The sequence below is a fragment of the Macaca nemestrina genome, chromosome 2, assembly GCF_043159975.1.
Source record: "Macaca nemestrina isolate mMacNem1 chromosome 2, mMacNem.hap1, whole genome shotgun sequence".
Classification (NCBI taxonomy): Eukaryota; Metazoa; Chordata; class Mammalia; order Primates; family Cercopithecidae; genus Macaca; species Macaca nemestrina.
The window spans coordinates 16,022,971-16,036,137 of NC_092126.1; the positions used below are offsets into that span (position 1 = coordinate 16,022,971).

Genomic DNA, 13,167 nt, shown 5'->3' on the forward strand with positions numbered 1-13,167 from the left:
CCTAGAGCAGTCAATTTTGAGCTTGCAATGGCTTTTAACTGCTCAAGATACGTTTTAGAACTATGACATAAACTCCAAAATTCCTGTCCTCCAGATGGTGAAGATCAAGAGAAAGTACTGCCCATGGTTATAAGGTCAAGCTCCCAAGGACCTTGGGACAAGAGGGAAACTTCATCCAGTTTTCGTTGTTATTGTTACACCAGATTCACTGCAGCTTAAGACTAGCCTCACAAATCCTTTTTCCCATTAATCAAAACTTTGCAGAGGAGACAGTGATTTTTTTTACCATTTCTATAACCAGTTTTCACAGAGCGAGAGGGAAAGGGAAGGGAGAAAAGTGTTGACTGCGGCGAGGTGGGGAAGGCAAGGAGCTCGGGGAGGCCAGAGAAAGACCCGCTCATTGCACCAACACTGAATCCAAACTTCAGGCAGCTGTTTGCTGGTCACCAAGGGATCTTTTCCAGTAGTCCCATCAGCTCTCAAGTTTTCACCTTTGGGGAAAAGAAAAGTTCTCCATGTCCCATAATCTTGTACATGCCTAATCCCGTCTCTCACGGCCATCAGTAAAGACTACAAGGCAGATTAATCTAAAAAGAATAGTGGTTAAGATCTCATAGTACCAAATCTATTTTTAAGCAAGGGGGGCTTTACTGAGAGGGGCCTCTGACCCCTTAAATCTTAGGAAGGGTTCTAATCTTCCGAATTTGGGCCTTGCCTCGAACCCAAGTTTAATCAAGCATCCTTGCCTTTTATTAAGAGGAGCCTTTAACCCTCTCTGTCTTTGGAGAGACTCTCCTAAGTTGGGCCTCTAACCCAATTGCATCCTTTACCTGGGTAAAATGTACCCCGCCGCTTACCCAAAGTTGGCCAATTGGTGCTGCAATCTAAGTCCTTTGGGTCAGGATTCTCCTCAGTATAGTCTCTTCCTGGTCGCCAGGAAGATGTTACTGGAAAGGGCTCCTGATCCAGACCCCAAGACGGGCTTCTTGGACCTTGCACAAGAAAGAATTCAGGGTGAGTCTATACAGTAAAAGCAAGTTTATTAGGAAAGTAAAGGAATAGAGTAATGGCTGCTCCATAGGCAGAGCAGTGGCATGGGCTGCTCAACTGAGTATACTTATAGTTATTTCTTGATTATATGTCAAGCAATGGGTGGATAATTCATAAGTTTTCTGGGAAATGGGCTGGGATTTCCTGTAACTGAGGGGTCCTTCCCTCTTTAGACCATATAGGGTAACTTCTGGATGTTGCAATGGCATTTGTAAACTGTCATAGCACTGGTGGGAGTGTCTTTTAGCAAGCTAATGTTTTCTAATTAGTGTATAATGAGCAGTGAGGATGACCTGAGGTCACTTTCATTGCTATCTCGTTTTTGGTGGGTTTTGGGATGCCAGCTTCTTTACTGCATCCTGTTTTATCAGCAAAGTCTTTATGACCTATATCTTGTGCTGCCCTCCTGTCTCATCCTGTGACTAAGATGTCTAAGCTCCTGGAATTATAGGTCCCAGCCTTATTTTACCCAGCCCCCATTCAAAATGGAGTTGCTCTGGTTCAAACACCTCTGCTGTGACCAGCTGGTAGTTGGATGGGGGTGTTAAAGGGGTATAGAGAATAAAAACAGCTAGTCTATAGTAATAGTGTCTAGGAGAGGCTGGGCACGGTGGTTAACGCCTGTAATCCCAACACTCTGGGAGGCCCAGGCGGATGGATCACCTGAGATCAGGAGTTCGAGACCAGCCTGATCAACATGGTGAAACCCTGCCTCTACTAAAAATACAAAATTAGGCATGGTGGCGTATGCCTGTAATCATATCTACTTGGGAGGCTGAGGCAGGCGAATCACTTGAACCAGGGAGGCAGATGTTGTAGTGAGCTGATATCATGCCATTGCACTCCAGTCTGGGCAATAAATGAAACTCTGTCTCAAAAAAAAAAAAAAAAGTAGTAGTGTCTAGGAGAGATGACAGTATATAATGAGAATGGATTTTAGGAGCAGGGGTTTTGAATATTTTGAGCAAGGGGATGGAAGGGAGAGATATCAGTGTTGAGAAGGGAAAGGAAAGAAAGCAAAATTGACAGGAACTGCCCAGTGCAGTGGTTAGAGGAAGAGACGTGGGGTTGTCAGAGGCATTTGAACCAGAGCAACTCCATTTTGAATGGGGGCTGGATAAAATAAGCCTCAGATTCGCTGGGCTGCATTCTTAGTCACAGGACGAGATTGGAGGTCGGCAGGACTGGTATCACAAGATACAGGTCACAAGACTTTGTTGATAAAACAGGTTGTAGTAAAGATGCAGGCCAAAACCCACTAAAACCAAGATGGTGACAAAAGTGACCACTGGCTGTCCTCACTTCTCATTATACGCTAATTATAACGTATTAGCATGTTAAAAGACACCCCTATCAGCACCATGACAGTTTATAAATGCCATGGCAAAGTCAGGAAGCTCCACTATATGGTCTAAAGAGGGGAGAACCCCTGTGTTCCAGGAAATCCCTGCCCCGTTCCAGGAAAACTCATGAATAATCCACCGCTTGTTTAGCATATAATCAAGAAATAACCATAAAAGTAGCCAACCAGCATTCGGTGCTACTCTATGGAGTGGCCATTATTTTGTTTCTTTACTTCTCTAATAAACTTGTTTTCAAGGCCAGGTATGGTGGCTCAGCCTGTAATCCTGGCACTTTGGGAGGCTGAGGAGGGTGGATAGCTTGAGCTCAGGGGTTCAAGACCAGCCTGGGCAACATGGCAAAACCCTGTCTCTACAAAGAATACAAAAATTAGCTGGGCTGGGGGCACACACCTGGAGTCTCAGCTATCTGGGAGGCAGAGGTTAGAAGAGGTTGCAGTGAGCTGAGATCGTGCCACTGCATTCCAGCCTGGGTGACAGAGTAAGACCCTGTCTCAAAGAAAAACAAAACAAACTTGCTTTCACTAGACTCTATGGACTCACCCAGAATTCTTTCTTGAGTGAGATCCAAGAACCCTCTCTTGGAGTCTAGATCAGGACCCCTTTTCTGGTAACAGGGTCTGACTTCTTGCACGTCCCTGTTCTGCCACTTAGTAGTTGCCTATTTGTTTTAATTTAACTCTCTGTGCCTTAATTTCCTCTTCTGTAAAATGGGGATAATAATAGTAGCTATTCCATTAGATTCCTGTGGGAAGCACATGAAATCACGTAAATGATAGTGAATGCCCTACCTCTTGGTTAACGTACGGCAAATGTTCGCTGAATGAATGAATTGGTGGCTGGTTGGCTTAGCTTTGGGGCCAGTCTTGAACATTTACAATTTATAGTAAGAAAGGTCTCTCGCTATCCTTCCACAGCTATCCCCCATCCTCGTCACTTTCCTACCTGGCTGCTGCAGCAGAAACATTTATTTAATAGGAAACAGAACTACTCATTCTGCAAGAAGAGTCTTTAAATTGCAGATGCCTGGGTGAGTTATTATATTTATGTAAGTGGATTTTGTTTAAAGTGCAGACAGTGATCTCTGATCACTTTTTGATTTGTCAAACAAAGGTAGAGCGAACTTGGAGTCTATAGGTGGAAGAGCTAAAGCCACTGGGGTTGAGGAAAAAGCTAAAGGAATAGATGGGAGACAACCAAGACACATTGTGACACATTTTGATGAGGGTGCCAATTTTAGAAGGAAGCAGTATTTTTATATAAGAAGGACCCCATTTTTCTTTTAGAGATAGGATCTCACTGTGTCACACAGGCTAGAGTCCAGTGGTGTCACCATAGCTCAGTGCAACCTTGAAATCCTGATCCTCCCACCTTGGCCTCCCAAAGTGCCAGGATTACAGGTGCGAGCAACAGCGTGGGCTGAGGGCCCCATTTTTGCAATGCCAAAATATTCTTTATAATAAGTAAGAAATAAGAACTCACAGGAAAGTAGATTCAGGACAAACAATAGAACCGAGATTCTGGTGTTTGTTTGTTTCTTTGTTGATTGGTCAAGTGCAGTAGTGAGAAGTGGGGAAAGAGTAGAACAAGGAGTTCAACCTGTAACTGAGCGATCATTTGAGATAACTCACTATCTTCATACAGGCAGAGATACTACTTTTTGTTAAACACGTTGAGTAATAATCATACACACGTTGATTCTTAGGTTTCATCTGCTCACACCTGATAAACACCCATACAAATCCCTTCCTAGCTTTTTGTTTAATGCTGCTGAGTCAGCCCCACTGGATGAGAGAGAAGGGAGGAAGCTTAGTTTCACTTTGTGAGCCATCGCCTCCCCCACGGCTTACTTCTAGGCAGATGTGGGAAGCCTTGAGAGGCTGGCATGGTTTCCAAGTTGGATGCCTCCTTTAAAAATGTCTGTTAATTCTGACTACAGGCTAGAGCTGTCAGTTTGGAACCCCTTTAGGTGGAAAGCTAAGCTTACAGTCATTCTATTATTGACCCTGTCTCATTTCCTGGTGACTTTTCACCGCGTACACAAAGCCTTCACCTTTTATGCCCTCTCCCAGGCTCTTGCCCAACGGTCTTGACTGTCTTTTTGTAAATTGATCGGTTAGCATATACTCTATTATTAGTTTAGTCTTATCATAATCACCGTAACAGCTGCTGTTAAAATTTACGTTGACAACAGACATTAATGTAATCTGGCTCCTAGTGGCTCAAAAGTGTTTTCTTGCATTTGTGAGAAACCCAGTAGAAGTTACAAGCAGAGGGACTTGGAATGCTTCCTGGTAGGATGCCTGCAGCAGATGGGAACCATACCCTGAACCGCCTTTGGAAAAGCAATCTATGCTCCATCCAGACTGTTTCTCATTCACACTAGCTCGTGGCCCCACCCACTGTGCCATCTTAAAAGGCAAGGCCTTTTCTATTTTGAAAACTTTCAACAACAAAAAATGTGGGTTAAGCAAAATTAAATACGGTAAGTTATCTCGCACTGCAAATTAACTTTAATAGGAAGACACAATAGAGTTTTTCTGGAATCTTTCAAAGTAGAGCATTCATTTTGAGTTAGGCCTAGTTTGCCCTCTAAAATCAGGTTCCGTTCTCTGCAAATTTTAAGTAGAGGCTGCATTGAATTACTATTTCAAATAAGGTTGAGAAATAAGATTCTTTCAGCAAATACTTTTTTTGAGCGTTATACAAGTTTATTCCTATTTATACTTAGGTATATGGCATCTGCCATTTAGGATTCAGAATCTTTTTTTTTTTTTTGAGACAGTTTCGCTCTTGTTGCCCAGGCTGGAGTGCAATGGCACAATCTCGGCTCACCGCAACCTCTGCCTCCCGGGTTCAAGCCATTCTCCTGCCTCAGCCTCCCGAGTAGCTGGGATTACAGGCATGCGCTACCACACCTGTCTAATTTTGTATTTTTAGTACAGCCTGGGTTTCTATGTTGTTCAGGCTTGGTTGCGAACTCCCAAGCTCAGGTGATCTGCTCACCTCGGCCTCCCATAGTGCTGTAGTGCCGGGATTACAGGTGTGAGCCACAGCGCCCGACCAGGAGTCAGAATCATTATTAGATACATCTGTTTGCCATTAAAAATTTTAAAAAATACATTATATATTATTTCCCAACTAATATTCTTTGTATATAAGACTATTAATAGGGGAACTCTTTTTAAGGTGTTGCCAGAAGTGATCAGAATAATATAAATCTTACATTACAAAAGATAGATTTGGAACACAAAATTTAACCTGAATAGCCTAGAAATGTTAAAATTAATACAATATATTTTGTATATTGACTTTACAGGGTGATTATAACATTGCAGAAGACCACAGCTTGTCTTGGTTTCGATCTAAATACATAGAATTTTCTTTTGTTAAAAAATAATTTCAACTTTTATTTTAAATTTAAGGGGTACATGTTCAGGTTTGTTATATTGGTATATTGTGTGATGCTGTCACCATAGTACCCAATAGGTAGTGAGCACAGTACCCAATAGCAGTTTTTCAGCCCTTGCCCCCTCCCTCCCTTCCTGCTCTAGTAGTCCCCAGTGTCTACAATGACATCTTTATGTCCATGAGTACCCAATGTTTAGCTCTCACTTATAAGCGAGAACATGTGATATTTCGTTTTCTGTTCCTGCGTTAATTTGCTTAGGATAATGGCCTCCAGCTGCATCCATGCTGCTGCAAAGAACATGATTTCATTCTTTTTTATGGCTGTGTCTTTTAGCAAATTATTTTTGAGTTCCTGCTAGTGTAGGGCTCCCTGCTATGCATAGTGCTGGCCTTAGGAGAAAGGAGTGATACAGCAGCGTACAACTAAACACAAGTCACACTAAGGGATCCATTCTGACCATGGAACTGAAGGTGGGTTTCAGAGAGGGGACGATGATTTTGCTGGGCCTTTAAGGATGAATAGACTGTACTAGCAAAATAGAGAAGGGCATTGTGTCACTACCACTGCTGCATAATAAACAGCCCCAAAATTTAGTGGCAAAAAGCAAACCATTTTATTATGCACGCAGATTCTGTGGGTCAGGAATTCAGAAAGGGTGCAACAGGGTAAGCTTGTCTTTGGTCCGCCATGTCTGGGCCCTTAACTAGAAAGACTTAAACGTGGGGGTGACCGCACAGATGGAAGGTGAAATTGTCTGAGAGCGTCTACGTTCACATGTCTGGTGGTTAATCCTGGCTATTATTGTATGAGGCCTTAGTGGAGCTGTGGGTAGAAAAGCCTACCTATGGCCTCTCCACGGGCCTTCCTCACAGCAGGTAACCTTTGGGTCGCCAGATTTCTAATTTGGCAGCTCAGGGATCCCAGAGTAAGTGTCCCAAGAGAACCAGGTGGAAGCTGCATGGCATCTTCTACACTAGTTTCAGAAACTCAACCGGCCGCGGTGGCCCACACCTGTCACCTTAGCACTTTGGGAGGTCGAGGCAGGCAGATCCCCTGAGATCAGGAGTTCGAGACCAGCCTGGCCAACATGGTGAAACTCCCGTCTCTGCTAAAAATACAAAAAAAATTAACTGGGTGGGGTGGCACATGCCTGAAATCCCAGCTACTTGGGAGACTGAGGCAGGAGAATTGCTGGAACCTGGGAGGTGGAGGCTGCAGTGAGCCGAGATCGTGCCACTGCACTCCAGCCTGAGTGAGAGCAAGACTCTGTCTCGGAAAAAAAAAAAAAAAAAGAAAGAAAGAAACTCAGTGGTATCACTTCCACAAGAGAGGCACCAATGTTGGCTAGCTCAGATTCAACAGGAAGTGATACAGACTATGGACTTCAACTTCTTGATGGGGGGCATGTGACCATTTTAAAGCCTGTCCTAAGTGTGCTGCTGCAGAAGCAAAACACAGAGCTCAGGGGCGTTTCCCGCCGGCCTGTAATCTGATGCTGCTGGCATTGCAGGTGCGAAGGAGAGCGGCAAAGGTGGGGTTGGAAATGTAGACTGGAACCACCGTGTGAAAAAAAGTCTTTACTGCTTTGCGACAAGTACCGTATCTGAAGCCACAAATCACGGAAGAAATAAAACTTCGTTTTTCTATGAGTCCATCTACTTTTCCTTTTGAGACATTCCATCAGGGCGTGGGAACTTCATCTCACTCAGTTCTGGGTAATCTCTGCCATTCTGGGTTGCCTGAGTTCAGTCCTCCCTCATCTTTTCTCTTGACACTGTCTCTAGTGTGGCATGGGGGTGTATGTGACAGGGAGGAAGCTGGCTCTGGTCTAATTTCTGTCCAAGATGGCGCCTGCCCAGGTGTGCCTGAACCTGTTTGATTCTAGGCCGTCGTTTCAAGCAGGTTGCAGCTGTGTTATCCCTGACTGAAGAGCTTCTTGAGGTCTAGTTCTATTTTAGCTAAAACTGTCCCCTTCACAGGGACACAGAGATAATCTCCTGTACCTCTCTGGAGCTGCGAGGAACAATGTAAGGTCATCTCAGTTCTTCTCTGTTCCCTACTGCACTTAAAATTTTTTTTTTAACTTTTATTAGAGACGGAGTCTCACTCTGTCACCAGGGCTGGAGTGCAGTGGCACCATTATAGCTCACTGCAGCCTTGAACTCCTGGGCTCGAGCAATCTTCCCACCTCAGCCTCCTGATTAGCTAGGACTATAGGTGCATGCCATCACACCCAGCTAATGTTTAAATTTTTTGGTAGGGACAGGGTCTCTCTATGCTTCCCAGGATGGTCTCAAACTCCTGGCCTCAAGTGATCCTCCTACCTAGGCCTCCCAAAGTGCTTCAATTACAGGTGTGAGTCACTGTGTCCAGCCTATCTACTGGACTTTACACTTATGCCAAGCCAGCTGCAAAGAACCCACCTCCTGGGTTCAAGTCATTCTCCTGTCTCAGCCTCCCGAGTGACTGTGACTACAGGTGTGTGCCACCACATCTGGCTAATTTATATATATATATATATATATATATATATATATATTTTTTTTTTTTTTTTGAAATGGAGTCTCGCTCTGTTGCCCAGGCTGGAGTGCAGTGGTGCAATCTTAGCTTGCTGCAACCTCTGCCTCCCAGGTTCAAGCCATTCTCCTCTCTCAGCCTCCCAAGTAGTAGGGACTACAGGCACATGCCACCAGACCCAGCTATTTTTTGTATTTTTAGTATAGACAGGGGTTCACCATGTTGGCCAGGATGGTCCCAAACTCCTGACCTCAGGTGATCCACCCTCCTGGGCTTCCCAAAGTGCTGGGATTATAGGCATGAGCCACCATGTCTGGCCTCTGTTTTCAATTCTTTGAGTATACTGTCTTAAACCAGGAGTGGAGTTGTTGAGTCATATTATAGTTTTGTTTTACTTATTGAGGAACTGCCAAACTTTGTCTCAGGTCCTTAAAACACAAAGCTGACCCATATCCTTACTTGGTCAAGATTCATTGTTCTTTTACTGTACTGTTGAATTTCATCTGTCAGGGTTTTATTTAGGATTTTCACACTCCTATCCATGAGTGAGACTGTCTTTGCCAGGCTTTGGTAAAAGAATTTTGATTAGTCAGCTTCACAAGTTTCTGTCTTCTATATATATTGTATATTATAATATTATAGATTGTAGAAATGATCTATTTCTATAGTTATAGAATATATAACACAAATATGAGTATTTTGAATTATAAACCTTCAATATCACTTTTAAGGATTTTGTTTGCTTCTCCTTAAAATAGTCTAAGTAATTTATAATTTATAATTTATTTGTTTTTGAGACAGAGTCTCGCTCTGTCACCCAGGCTGGAGTGCAATGATGTAATCTCGGTTCACTGCAACCTCTGCCTCCCAGGTTCAAGCGATTCTCCTGCCTCAGCCTCCTGGGTAGCTGGGATTACAGGTGCCTGCCAACACACCTGGCTAATTTTTTGTATCTTTAGTAGAGACAGGGTTTCACCACGTTGGCCAGGCTGGTCTCGAACTCCTGACCTCGTGATCTGCCCGCCTCAGCCTCCCAAAGTGCTGGGATTACAGGTATGAGCCACCACACCCAGCTCTCTTTATACACTTTTTAATAGCTCCTAAGTTTTCATTATTCCTTTTATTGTTATCTAGTTTTTCTTTTTTTTTTTTTGAGACGGAGTCTCATGCTGTTGCCCAGGTTGGAGTGCAGTGGCGCGATCTCGGCTCACTGCAAGCTCCGCCTCCTGGGTTCACGCCATTCTCCTGCCTCAGCCTCCTGAGTAGCTAGGACTACAGGCGCCCGCCACCGCGCCCGGCTAATTTTTTTGTATTTTTAGTAGAGACGGGGTTTCACTGTGGTCTCGATCTCCTGACCTTGTGATCCGCCCGCCTCGGCCTCCCAAAGTGCTGGGATTACAGGCTTGAGCCACCGCACCCGGCCTGTTGTCTAGTTTTTCAACTAATTTTTCTTATTTTGTCTCTGTACTTTACTTGGAGTAGTCTTTTAGTCCACCTTAACTTCTAGATAAGGTATTTTGTCCATTTATTTTATTTTTCTTGCCTAGGATTTGCTTTACTGAACTGCTTTATTAGGTTATAATTTTCCTACTTAAAATTCATCCATGCTCCGTGTACAATTCAATGACTTTTAGTAAACATACTGAGTTGTGCAAACATCACCACAATCCAGTTTTAGCACATTTCTGCCACTCTGAAAGATCCCTTATGCTTGTTTACAGTTGATCTTCATTCCTATCTTCAGCCTTAGACAAGCACTGGTTTGATTTCTGTATCATAAATTTGCTTTTTCTGGCCGGGTGCGGTGACACACACCTGTAATCCCAGCACTTTGGGAGACTGAGGTGGGTGGATCACTTGAGGCCAGGAGTTTGAAACCAGCCTGACCAACATGGCGAAACCCCATCTCTACACAAAATACAAAAATTAGTTAGGTGTGGTGGCACGTGCCTGTAAATCCCAGTTACTCCGAGGCTGAAGGGACAAGAATCACTTGAACCCGGGAGGTGGAGATTGTGCTGAGCCAATATTGCGCCATTGCAGCCTGGCTGACAGAGTGAGACACTGGCTCAAAAGAAAAGAAAAAAAAAAAATACTAGCTTTTTCTGGATATTTCATTGTAAATGGAATCCTGTTGTATCATGTGGTCTTTTGCATCTGGCTTTTTCTACTGGCCATAATGTTTCTGGGGGCCACCCGTGTTGTAGCATGTATTGTGTGCAGCAGGTAATACATTCTGACTCTTTAGATTTGCTCATCCACATCTTTCTAGGGGCTCTTTCCTGGATTCACGTAGCTTCCTCCTAAGACTGTGGAAAGCAATACTTTGCAAAGGCTCGAGGGAACACTGCAGATCTCTGGAACTCTCTGTTGGTACAATTTCCTTATCTCTTGTACGTTGCTCCATACATTGTGGATATTTTCTAAAATTTTTCTCTGCTCTGATATCAAAACATTTCACAGCAGTGTTTTCTCTCTAAGATCTCAGGACAACACTCCCTTTCCCTTAAGTTGCAGCGTCTTTCCTAGGATATATGAAGTCTGTTTTCACTCCTCCGTGAAGCAGTGAGCTCTTTCAAGGCCTGGGATTGTCACTGGGCAGATATGTGGACTGTTCTCTCCCACTGTAGAGGAGGTGTGAGATGTCCCCGCTCAGGCTGAGAGACAACTGGGTGGAGGCTGATCTGCACTCTCCCCAGAGCAATTTCTGGTGCCTAGTGAGTTCTCTTTTATCATTTTTTTTCTTTTTCTTTTTTCTTATATCTCCTCAAGAAAACATAGCACCATCGAATGCTATGGCATCCTATAGAGAACTTCCATCTTTGGTCACAGTGTTAAGAGCTCTTGGTTTCACAGCCTCACAAGCCCTCTTTGAAATTAACTATCTTTTATCATTTAAAAAATAAAAATAAAAAAATTTTTTTAGAGATGGGGGTCTTGCTATGTTGCCCAGGCTGGTCTTGTACTCCTGGCCTCAAACAGTCCTCCCACCCTGGCCTCTCAAAGTGCTGGGATTACAGGCATGAGCCACCACACCTGGCCCTTAGTGGGCTTTCTGAAAGAAGCAAAACTTTTTTCCTGTTTTCATTCTGGGATTTCCTGACTGCAAAACCAGTCCAAGAACCTGCCTAGACAAATGCAAGCTTCTGCAGAGGGCAGTGGAGTCACAGAAGGCTGACTGCCTCCTGCTTGTGTAACCAGCTCTCCCAGTGAGCCGGCAGTTCCCTTTCTGTCTGTCACACGGGGTGCGTAGGGAGGCTTTTCTTCCAGCATGTACTGTTCTGGGGGCACTGCCTGACAGGATGCTCACCTCCCAAGATGCCCCTGGGCTAGGCAGTGAATACATCAAGTCCTGGTGGTTGTCACTGAATGGTTACAGAAAGAGGCAGGTGGGCATTGGGGGTAGTAAGGTAAAACGTTGGTTTAGATCAGTTTAGATCAAGCCAGCCTCTCTATACTAGTAGGACTTCTGCCTAGATGCTTGGTCAGAATGAGGATAAGTAAGCTCCTTGTGGCTGTCCACGGTTCAAGGGCCGAGTATCATTAGGAATGTGGGTTTCCTTTTCCTTTCTTTTCCTTTCTCTTCCTTTCTCCCTTCCTTCCATCCTTCCTTCCTTCCTTCCTTCCTTCCTTCCTTCCTTCCTTCCTTCCTTCCTTCCTTCCTTCCTTCCTTCCTTTCTTCTCTTTCTTTCTCTCTTTCTCTCTTTCTTCTCTTTCCTTTCTTTCCTTTCCTTCCTTCCTTCCTTTCCTCCCTCCCTCCCTCCCTCCCTCCCTCCCTCCCTCCCTCCCTCCCTCCCTCCCTCCCTCCCTCCCTCCCTCCCTTCCTTCCTTCCTTCCTTCCTTCCTTCCTTCCTTCCTTCCTTCCTTCCTTCCTTCCTTCCTTCCTTCTTTCGACAAGAGTTTCACTCTGTTACCCAGGCTGGAGTGTAATGGTGTCATCATGGCTCACTGCAGCCTCAAACTCCTGGGTTCAAGCAATCCTCCTGCCTCAGCCTTCTCAAGTACTCGGACTAGAGGAATGAGCTACCATCCCTGGCCTATGAATGTGTTTACTGTTAGTGTCGCAACACATTGCATTTACTGGAAACGTCTCTCAGATTTTGCCATGTGGTCTTCCTTATCTATCACTCCTTCCTTATCTATCACTCCTTCCAGGGAGCAGTTGGAAGAGCACTAGTGGCTTACCCCATGTTAACCTTGAGACAATCTAAGGATTTTTTATTTGGTTCTGGAGGAATTGGAAAACCTGTGAGCTTTCCAGGCAGAAGTGGTGAGTTAGGTGGGTTACAGGTCAGAATTGTTCCACCTGGGCAGTGGCAATTGGAATGCAGATGAATCAATAGTTCCTTGTTTTTTCTCTTAACATTTTTTTGGCTGGGTGCAATGGCTCATGCCTGTAATCGCAGCACTTTCAGAAACCAACGCAGGAAGGCCAGAAGTCTGAGAAGATGAGAAAAATTCTGGAGATAGATGATAGCGATGGTTGCACCATGTGAATATGACTTAACGCCACCCAACTGTACACTTCAAAATGGTTACAATGATAAATTTTATATCATAATATTTTAACTTCTATTATCTGTCTCTATAAATTTGCATCTCATTTTTTGCTTTTTAAATCTGTGAAGATAGCATAGGTTCTTTTCCTACCAGAAAGTTGGAGAATAGAGGGAAGAGATATTCCTTTAAGATCTCTTCCAAACCTATTATTTTTCTCTATTTTTATTTAAAGAATTAGTATCTGATGCTATTTTATGAATTCAAATGTCTGATTCTTTTTTTTTTTTTTTTTTTTGAGACAGAGTTTCACTCTTGTTGACCAGGCTG

General features: G+C 44.0%; 1 non-coding gene across 1 annotated transcript; it reads right to left on the reverse strand.

Moving 5' to 3' along the window:
* Positions 1 to 11,095: 11,095 nt before the first annotated feature.
* Positions 11,096 to 11,223, reverse strand: LOC112424800 (small nucleolar RNA SNORA25). The gene has a single exon (XR_003015738.1). It is a non-coding gene; the product is annotated as a small nucleolar RNA SNORA25 (small nucleolar RNA).
* Positions 11,224 to 13,167: the final 1,944 nt, after the last annotated feature.